The following is a 12010-nucleotide window of genomic DNA, read 5'->3' as shown; positions in this document are numbered from 1 at the left end:
TTTCTGTCATCTCGCTTCGAAAATAACAGCGCTTCTTCCTTCCACAGACACCGCCCACATGAAATCGTCCGATAGCGGAAGAGCTCGTGAATATTAATGAGATAAGATTGACGTTGCTTGGCAACCTGCCTATGCCGAAGCATCTGCTTATTCATATTGATTAGGCAATGCTGACGTTATTGGAAGCCGTCCAATGTTGAAGGCTTGGTTTATGAATATTAATAGAAGCCTTCGACATAATAGGATTCATAAATTCACGGTCTGAGAGCGAGAGAATAATCCGTCTTGCTTGCCTCTTATCACCGTTGCAATTTCTTGTTGTATTTAGTCTAATTAAACGTTTTAGTTAATATATTAATTATTATAATTTTTTTAAGTTGTTCATTTGTTTTGCACATTACGTGCAGCTAATTTGCAAAAGGCTCTGGAGATACAAATGTACAGTTAATATAGCTATTGTACATATTCCATATTAATTCAATTTTATTCTTTGAAGTACAAGGCGCTTCCTAAATTTAAACTTGTTTTAAGTGTCTTCCTCAAGGGGACAGTTGTGACCCTTGCATTTTAAAATTTGTTTTTCATTTTATTCAATAATAATATATCTTACTTGCTTAGCTGTGTTTAAGGGAGTGTCCATAGGATCTTGCATCCGAATTATGAATGGAAACATGTAAATTCTTCATACCGTAACCCCCTATTACTTTACTTAAACCATATAATTTATTTATTTTTTTGCAATTTTGACTTTTTGTGTTACAGTATTTAAACAAATAGATTTAGGAATACTAAAGAGCTGTGGGCACAGGGTACAAAGGGTTACATATTTATTACAAACTTTAACATACGTGAGTGTGTATGCTATGAACAGATTATATCAATGTTATCTAATCTGTTAATATACACCACAGTAAAACTCATAATATTTTAACTTTCATAGAATGCCACGGATAGGTTGGCATAGGAGTCTTGAGCCGCTAGAGGGCACAATGGCATGTATAAATTACTTGGGCCTTCGTGAATGAATTAAAGTGGTAGCCTTAGTGAATCACTACTAAGCAGCCTGAAAATGTTTAGTTCTGATAAAAAGATAACGATGCATTAGATGCAACAATAATGACACACTAGTACAGTAAATCTGCCATTAGTTTGGACACACACTTCTTTAAGCATGTCAAAATAGGTGATTTTCCATCTGCATTTTTATCATGTTAAAAGCCTAATATGCACATTGTCCACTGCATAACATTTCTCCAAACTGAATTGGAACACTTCATATTTACATTGCACATATGATGTAAAAAGTACTGTAGTAGCATAGTGATGGTATCAGATGGTAATTATGGTATGGCACTTTGTAAAATACCATGGTTTTGAATGAAAGGCTATATTCATATACCATGGTTAAACAGTACTCTGCACCTATAAGTGTGTGTACTGTAAGTGTCCCTAAGGGTGTTGTTTGCAACATTCAGTCACTATGTCTCCCTTTAGTTGTATTCACACCTATTTGAACATCTTCAATGAGAGGTCCCTATTTAGTATGCTTTGCTCAGATTGCATAGCATACCGCATACCGCATACTGTGTAGTAGGCCAATATGAATTTGAAACACTATACAGTATGCAAGGTTAAATGTTTCAGTATTGTGATACATCATTGTCACATGACCTCCTCATGTTTAATTCAACAAGTGGTTCCAGTTATCATCCCATTCATTTTAAATGCAAGTCAAATAATGAGCAATGTCAGAAACTGAAGCTGACTCTAGAATAATGCCACCCAAAATGACAACATTTTCCCCGAAATTCAAAATGTAGGGCCCTCATAATTAATTCTTCTGATTATTATATGTAGCATCTGTTATAATTGTTAATTTGTATAACTAACTTTTGTAGTCATATTTATACACATTGTGGCATAAAATATGAATGACTTGTAATTTAATTCTTAGGTTAAGAAGTAAATTCTTAATCTTGAGAATTTGTATGAATTAATTCATTAAATTGATGTATTTGACTTAATCGGATAAAAAAGATTACATTTAAAATGGTTGAAAAAAATGTAACTCATTTTGTAAAAGTTCATTTCTGACACTGAATGTGAGTTATGAAAGATATAGGAATTTTGAGAAAATGACTGTAGGAGGTTATCCAGGTATTGCATGCGTACGTAAATAAAATATGCATACTTCTCGAAATAAGCCTATTATATACACTTTAGTAAGAATATAATGATAGTATGCTATTCGTAACAAAGCCCTAGTTGTGACAGTCCCTGCAGACATTATATTTTTATATATAAAACAAAAGGTATGGATGATTCACCCCGTCCCACATTCTCATTTTTCCAAATTTGCTACTTATGCCAATAAGTAGTTTGTAACTTTCTAATTTTAATTTATTTCCTTGTGGCATAGATTAATAATTTTCCAAATGCATTGAAGAAAGTGAATGAAAACCAAAAAGCATCTTAAATATGTTCTCACTTGTCACTATTGTAACTATTCTGTTATAGTCAGAAAAAATACTGTTGAGTGCATCAAAATTAATTTGACATGTCTAATGTCTAAAAGGAAACAATCTATCTAGGCATCATATATTAAGATTTATGTTTCACTAAGCATGTACGTAAGTGGGCCACTGTACACACACACACACACACACACACACACACACACACACACATACACACACACAAACAAGTGAGCACACACACACGCACGCGCACACACACACACACACACACACACACACACTTGCAGATACATGTCTCTGTCTACTATTTCCTCTATAGTTAGGGATCCTTGATTGTTCCTGAAGACTGGAATGTTGTTGAATGTTGAATGATTGTTCTGAGGGGGTTGGTCGTCTCGCCTATCAGTGTGTCCTGGAAAATGAGAACTTGTTGCGATAGTTAGTGCATAAGTTGCTGCAAGAGTGATTTCTTCAATACCAAGGAATTGAAGAAATGTTTGCCCTCCAACTGTGCTTTTGAAATGCTGAACACACAGTGAATTACCTGTTCGTTCGACTATAAAAGGGTTATTCTTTCCTGGTGACACAAAAAGATCTCCACACCCAAGACAAATTACCCTTTCAAAGTTCATGTTGACAATTTCTTGTGCACTACAGTTTACCCTGACTTCTCTTTTTCATGCACACATATTCATGCATACATATGCTCTTTACTTAGTTCACATATATTTACATGCATTTTCTCTCTCTCTACAGTATGTCCACAAACACATGCAGGTTGCTGGACCTTTTCTCTGAACAATTTTCAATTTCACACAGGTGTTCTAGCAGAGTAATCACAGGTGGAGTACATCACATTAAATATGAACATATTTCACTAACATTTGACAACCACAAAATATTCAAGTGGGTTTAAAAAAAGAAAAAGAAACCTTACAGGCAATACTCATCATGAAATAACATACAACGTTAGTAAAGATTCTCTTAAACCATAAAGACCCCAATATAATTCTAGCAAAACTGAAGAAAGAATTGGTTTAATGTCTTTTCTAACAAAATCTGGCCAAAAATAAGTGTTTTTAAGTTCGTTGCAGTGGTTTGAAACAGCTTTTCAGTGCAAACTCCCTTACAAAAAATCTTAACTAACCACAAACTTGCCGCAAATTTGCAGCTCGTTATTTCCATATACAAATTAGCTTGTGATTCGCTACAAATGTTTGCCAGAAGTTTCCAGCTCTTTGCTGGTAGTGGTGAACCCCTGGCAAACCTTTGGGAACAATGGACAATTTGCCGCAAGTTCGGCAGAAAGCTTATTTGCATGTAAAAACTATCAGTGGTGAATTTGCCGCAAATTCGCCATGAACTCTCAATTTTATTAAGGGGGAAAACTTCGTTCTGGCTGCACCATCTTACTCTAGAAAAATCTAGAGTTGCTGCAAAATAGCTGCAAACTTGACGCAAATTCAACACTCATTATTTTCACGTGCAAATGAGCTTGCTATTCTCTGCTAATGTTTGCCAGAAGTTTGCAGCTCTTCACTGGTAGTGGTGAACCTGCAGCAAATATTTGGCGACAATAAAGAGTTTGCCGCAAATCTCATTTGCATGTGAAAATTAATGAGTGGCGAATTTGCTTCATGGGTGCCACAATTATGCAAAAAAAAATAAATAAAAAAAATTAAAAAAAATAATTCTGGTTGATTTCTTCAGTCAGTCGAGATCAGTCAACATTAACACTGGAGTACACAGTTGCCAAGCTAGTGCAGTTAACTACGTTTAACTACAGATTGTTCACATACATTTTCTAAAACCATATCATGCATTTTTTTTCCCTCTAATGTCTTAACAATACAATTACAAGGGGTAACCAATGCATATTAAAGCTGCATATAGTGTGCTAGCATTAGCATAAATGCCATGAATGCAGAATGAAACATGACAAATAATATATTCCTTATAAAAATAGAGAGTTCTGGCAAACTTGCTGAAAACTTGCCACATATTCACAACACGTGATTTTCACATGCCACTGAGCTTTGCGGCAAACTCTTCATTGTCGCCAAAGGTTTGCTGCAGGTGAAGATCTTCAAAATTCTGGCAAACATATGCGGTGAATCACAAGCTTATTTGCAAGTGAAAATAATGAGTGGGGAATTTGAGGCAAGTTTGCAGCAAATTTGGAGCAAGTTTGTCAGAACTTTAGATTTTTTATGACATTTTCTACTGCATTTATATTACTTTAAACCATCACCAAGTGGTTAAAATAGCTTCTTATACTGATCTCATGTGGGTTCTATTCATAGAATGAGGCATGTGTCATTACTGATAATACATTTTAATGTCACATTGGTTTTAATGTTTGCAAAAGTACATCTTTCTTCATCTGTTTTTAACTTCTTTCTAGCTCAGAGAGAAGAACGAAGAAAAACTTTGTAGTGAGTGTATCAGAGCCATTCTTGGGGAAACCCAACCACAATTGGAATGAACTGTTTTATCTTTGTATTATTTATTGTACTTATTTGTGCAAACGGCAAACTAATTCAAGGTCTTTTAGGAGATTTTCGGCCAAGAATAATGTTTCATTTTACCATTGCTACAAGGAAGCTAATATTTCATACATTTATTTTCTGAGTTTATTTTTCCTATTTTCACAGAAGGTCAGTTTGTTTTTCAGGAAGTGAGTTATAACTCATTAAAGCTTCATTCTGTCTGCAGCCCATGGAGACAAAGTTCCAGAGGCCATCTGCAATGTTTATGTCTTCCTTTATGTGTTTCACCCTCCTTCTCGATATGGATGAGCATTGTGATTTTATCCACCTCTGGACTCCTTCACACCCAGAGTGTATAGGGCCACACACATCCGTCTTTAAACAGCCCTCTAGGCCCCTTGTAAATCTGCCAGACATGCTGCCACTCAGTCTCCTGCAGGTCTCATGCTTTACAGCACGAACAATGCCTGATTTAAAGGCAGGGGACTCTACCTTTTCTGTTACAGTTATTTTGGATTGTGGGATCTGTTGCCTGCAAAGGTAGACAATTACAATAAAGGGTGTTCAAGAGAAACAGAATCATTTAGAAGAAAGAAAGGACAAGCTCACCAAACAGATGGCAGAAACCCATACACCATCAATTGAAAGATGAAAGAAATAATAGCACTTCAATGGAGTATTTGCTTTTCATCTATTTGTTTCCATTCAGAGTGAAAAGTCACAATGGAAATGTAATGTAAATGAGTTGTACAATAGAAACCCCACTAAAACACTAAATAAATATATATATATATATATATATATATATATATATATATATATATATATATATATATATATATATATATATATAAAATGCTGGAAACTCACCATTTTTATTTTTTGAGAACGCAATAACTACATAGATTTCACAGGACAAGAACCTGTGTCTCAGAGGTTGCTCACGTGACATGATATATGAACATTTGGAAGCAGCATTTCGTATGATCATGTTGGCTTAATTACAGTATGTGATGCATGAAAATAAGGTCACAATGCCAAAAAAGTTAACAGTACAAAATAAGCTATATTTTATGAATGCAAAATATAATTTCTCATTATATATTTATTTATATTTTATATATATATATATATATATCTCCACACCCACACCATTATATATTTATTTAAAATATAAATAAATATATAATGAGAAATTATATTTTGCATTCATAAAATATAGCTTATTTTGTACTGTTAACTTTTTTGGCATTGTGACCTTATTTTCATGCATCACATACTGTAATTAAGCCAACATGATCATACGAAATGCTGCTTCCGAATGTTCATATATCATGTCACGTGAGCAACCTCTGAGACACAGGTTCTTGTCCTGTGAAATCTATGTAGTTATTGCGTTCTCAAAAAATAAAAATGGTGAGTTTCCAGCATTTTCACTCTAAAATGTAATTTTCACTTCACTGATGGTTAGTTGTACGGTTAGGGTTTGGGTTAGCAGGTAGGCAGGCTTAACAAAATGTGCATTTCAACTAGTGATGAAAAAATAATGGTTCTTTACCAAGTATTTCATAAAATACAATGATACGATACTGACCACCGACTCAATTCAATCCCCGCGCACTGTTTTGACAGTTGCTTTCAAATGCTCACACACTTATGAGCATGTGTTGTTTCTCCTTTTGTACTGAAATGGGCAATTAATCAAATTAAAATAGTGTTAGGTCTTAGTGTGATTATTAAACCATGTAATCATTAAATTGCTGATTTAATTAAATAAATACAGTTTGCATGTACTGTGTGCTTCAACATACATTTTATGAGCATAGACCTTTTTCACTCTGGGTTTTAGAATGTGGAATAAAACGTTTGCAGGGTAAACTTCGACACTAGTAAATGGGAGTGAATGAGAGAATACAGCAAATATTATTTTCACTTGCTCCGAGACCAAAGGAAAAAAATCCACTATTACGTTTGAATGACTTTCCAGAAGAGGAAAAAAAATAGAGAGCAGTGGCCAAATTTACTGTCACTCTCTCAGCAGCTGTAATCGAAACCCCCTCGCAGCTGTGGTACTTAATTTTTAAAACTAATTCCAGGGTAATATAACAGAAAGCATAATGTTATACATTTACACTCAACATTTAAAAAATGTATAATACAAATGTTTTTTTATATTTACGCTAATAAATATGCGGAATTTCACAGAAACACATCATCACAGTCTGTGAAAAAGGTCTATTTTATGTGCAGTGTATGCTGTAGTAGATGACGGAAAAAAGTAAATAAAATTAAAAAAACATGCATAAACACTCTACAGTTTCTTCTGGCATTACAATAATGAGAATCAGGAGGAAATGCATGTACTGTACATAGTTGCTATAAAAATAATCACAATCCAAAACTCCTTAATGGTATGAAAAATAGACTTCATTTTCTTAATGCAAAACATATATTTTTTTTATTTTATTTGGGGCTGCAACATGACCTATGCCTTTAATTTAATCATCTGCAAAAATACTAATAAACAAGTCTTATCATTCAACTTAACACCATAATCTCAAAAACGCCTGTTGTGTTAAGAAGTTTCTATCTTTATTCCTGAAGCAGTAAAACTTCTTAACCTGACAAAGTTTATACTGTGTTGGAATATAAATATGAATTTAGTGGCAGGTCTTTTATAGGCTGCTGTAAATGCTTTGATAAGGAACATCTACTGTAGGATTTTCAGAACTTCAAAGGAAATCAATAAGCCACTGCAACGGAATGCTCCAAACATATTTGCTTGCTTAACTGATTCTGAAATAAAAAAATATTTGCTATCTAAATCTGAGCCAGATCTCAAAGAAAGTTTGGTAGGGAGGTAGTGAGAAGTGCACAACACAACCAAATTTGCAAAGCAGATAAAAGCTGAAAATGTCATGGTTACTGTCGTAACCTCCATTCCCTGAGGGAGGGAACGAGACGTTGTGTTGAATGAAGTGGCACAAGGGGTCTTCCTTGGGAGTTTCGCATACCTCTGAACTTGAGAAAAGGCCAATGTGAAATTGGCAGACAAAATTTGCATGCCCCGCCCCCGGACATACGGGTATAAAGGGAAGCGGGCGTGCGTCTGTCAGTCAGGATTTTGCACTGAGGAGCCAAGAATAAGGCACGTCCGTTTACAGTGGTAGGTCTAGTGCTGTGGCACACAACGTCTCGTTCCCTCCCTCAGGGTTAGAGACTGAGGAAGAGGTCCTTGAAAGGCATCTTTGGAACTCGTCAGCGCTGGGTTGCCGGGACTGAGCAGTCGCGGAAGGAAGATGCGTCCGGGGAGCTGGGACTTTCGAGATTTGGAGCTGGTGTGCCGTGAGAATAGCGCGCACCGGCTGGATGACCCAGGGAGTGAGGGAATTGCTCTTTTATTGAGAATGTGGGTACCGCAGCCTGAAAGCGTTGCGGACAATGAAACAAGGATTCTCCTCCTGGCCATCCACCGGGGGACGGAGTGGTCTTGGTACCAGCTCCGGTGTAAACGTCTGACTGCCTGTAGCACGATGTGGGTTATCGCCTCTGTCTGCTACTTCACCGCCGAAAACTTCTGGGTGAAGTCGTCGATGGTGTCGCCGAAGAGGCCAAGCTGGGAGACGGGGATGTTGAGAAGTGTGTCTTGTCAACGTCACGCATCTCGACTATATTCAGCCAGAGGTGATGCTGCTGAACCACGTGCTTGGCTATGAGTGGCACCCTGACTCGAGGAACCGCTCAAGTAGCCGTGAGGGTGGGGGAAGTTTCCAGGAGGCAGCCCGGGAAAGCATAGCGGAGATTCACGCAGCAGCCTCAGACTGGTCGAGCAGACCCAAAGGTGGCAGCCCAGACAAGTCATCAGCATCAGACGCCGCTGTGATGCTCTCCGAAGCAGCAGCGATGTCGTCATCCAATTCTGGGGGCTCAAGGGAGAATGACGGCTAGCCGCGAGGTGAGCCGCACTCATCCCGAGCTCGGACGGAAGCAAGCAAGCGGGTGGTTCACGGGGATTTACACGGCGAAACTGAGCCCGTTGTCATCCCCAAATCGCCTTCATCGCCAGCCGGGTTGTCTGAAGTGGCTTTCTTTTGTGACACAATGGAAATAATTGCTGCAGCACAATGGAAATAAACCACATTACAGCTAAATTAAGCCACAACACAATAATATATTGAAAACAATATTTGTAAGTATTTTATTTTAAGTTGTGTGACAATCTAACTCAATTCATGAGAGATCATGAAGCTGCTCTAAAGGTGCAGAGAGCTCCTTGTCCCACTGCAAGTCACTACAAGAGAAGTTCCAGGGAACTGAGCGTTTCTTGTGAGTGCTTCCACCCGAGCATGGGCTACAGCCTGCATACAGGGGATTTTTGTAGGAGCTGGACACCTTATTATGTTCGCAAACAGTATGCCATTACTCAGCTGTTTCGAAATTTGTTTTGGCTCTGAGCAAAGAAGGAAGAAGCACTTGGTCGTGAGTGTGTTAGGGCCTTACATCTTGTCAACGTGGATTATGTTCTCAGTGACCAAATCTAGGTCAAGGCAGGGTGTGATAAGACTACAAAACATGTGTTTGTGTGAATGTGTTTGAGTGTTACTATGTTTGCCCATGCCTGCTCATACACCAACGTGCATGCAACCTGCATTTATTTTGACCTAAAATAGCACATATGGACTAAAAAAAGGTCTCAAACCCATCAATAGCGCAATTACCTCCTTGCACTGAGCAACAACATGGTCAGCACTGTCTCCATGTAACCTTTTGACCCCTGACACCACCATTCCCCAAACAATGACACTGCTGTGAGCTCACAAACCCTTTCAGTTTCAAATAAGAAACAAATAAGCTTTTTAAAAGAGCAGCTGCCAACCTGGATGAGGCTCATTGTGGCTCATTGTGATCCTCTATTGATTTACCACATTTAATTTTCCATGCACAACATTACAAACTCATTTGCTCAAGCACTACCCAAGATCCTTGAAAATCAGTGTATCTGAAATAAAGTAGTCTGAGAATAAACTATTAACAGATTTTATGCATCATTAAGAAGCCAATTGAAGGGATTTAGTCCAAGAGAAACAGTTCTGGTAAATGTACAATCATCACTCATTCAGTCAGTTTGCGACCCTCTTTTGTATTTTGTTTAGATTGTGCTTATCTCGACAGCTCATAGCAGTAATATAATATAAACCCTGTCAACTAAATGTATCACATAAGGGAAACAATTGACACATTTGTGGTGAGGGAATTTTACCTTCCGACTACATAAAGAAGATAAACAGGACTCTAGGTAATCTTTTACTGAGTGGTTGGATGTGAGATGTTTGCAAATCCTCAGTGAGAGTGGATAGTCATATTTTTCATCTTCCTACAGCTAACTAGCCCATTTTTCAAAACTATTAGGCCTATCATATTATCATATCATATTGCAATATAATATCATAGTGGTTTAATAATAGATTGTGTATAAATAATTTGCCAAATGACTGCTCTTAATTGTAATATTATTTTTATGATTATGGAATAGTGAATGGGGTGTGATATTACTTTTCTAAGCAACCTGACTAAATATTTGCAATAAAACGGATTTAAAAATAAAATGGTATGAATTCTAAATGCCAGTTTTGTGCCGTTGAAGGGCACTGTGTGACAGGGACACAACTCGAAGGGTCATTTCAAATGAAAGTGAGAAAATGGACCCTTCCACAAGAATGTCAGCGAAGGGTACATTCATACAGAAATGCCATACTCCCTTCGGAGTACTCACTTCAAGAGTTCATCCCTTCGAAATAGAGCATAGGGATGCTCGCATGAGGGTGTTCTCTTTTGACTTGGGCCAGTAAGCAACCACTAGAAACATCCTATAGCAACAACCTAGCAACCACCCAGAATACCCTACATTATGGTGGCAACTTCTATTATGTTTGCTCCATACACCACTTCTACTAGTGTAATTTATAAAAGCATTGCTAAAGTATCTCATGACATTAACATTCTTTATTGCACTAAAACCGAAGCTACTGTAACAAATCCATGATCTATGATAGACAGAATTATGTCTGTGGAGTCTTGACTTGTCCGATCATGACCTGACAGAAACCACCGAATGGCACGATATCTAGCATGATATCTAGCATCTAGATGAACAATCTGGCACAGAACTAAGATATTTAACATGATTTAAGAACTTTTGAGACATAACAACAAAAGCAGGGCAGAGATTTGATGACTCGTTGGCCAGATACTGCCAAGAAAAAGTCAAAACAGAGATGGGCTACTTTATCTTAGTGCTTGAGTTCACTTTCAACAAAAGTACTTTGTTGAGTCACTACATGCAGGAAAAATGTATGGCAGCAAGCACTTACAATATGGCACGTGACGAGATGAGCTCAGGTGTAATTGAGGGAGTATTTCCTGTGAGATGACAGTATTTGTCAAGAACTAAGATGATAGGCTATATAGGTGAGGACAGTTATTTCCGGAGTAGTATTTGAGAGACACTAACAGAAAACTTTTGTGTCATGTGTCTTTAAGGGTTTTGTAGTTATGGGATGAAACCCATATCAACCCACCATAAGTTCCAGTCAAGCAACAAAAGCCAGTGACTCAAGCTAAAGGCTATTTCTTTAGGCTTATTTTATTTATATACTGTTTAGAAGTATGTAGTGTCATAGATGGACTTATTCTGTTGGTACATGATCCACACACTAAATAAATAGTCTTCATTATTTGTATTTATAGAATTTAGGAGATTATCTAAAGATAACTTGAATCCTCTATTTTTGATGTCATTGGAGACTTGCTCTCTACTTGTGCTTTCTATTTGGGAACCTGGCACGTTGATTCACAGTAGTCAGTTCCAAAATGCACTATTAAAAGTGATAATGTGCACTATTTTTTAAACTCTTGTTGATGTAGCCTTAATGGTGGATTCCCTCATTTTTTAATTTTATATTTTTAGTTACCCAGAAACAATTTTTTTGTAGGAAAACAACAAATTGCTTATTTATTTTCAATAAGAAGGCCACTAAGCTATAT

Source organism: Xyrauchen texanus, chromosome 39, assembly GCF_025860055.1.
Source record: "Xyrauchen texanus isolate HMW12.3.18 chromosome 39, RBS_HiC_50CHRs, whole genome shotgun sequence".
NCBI lineage: Eukaryota > Metazoa > Chordata > Actinopteri > Cypriniformes > Catostomidae > Xyrauchen > Xyrauchen texanus.
Note: the sequence above shows the minus strand (reverse complement) of the source record.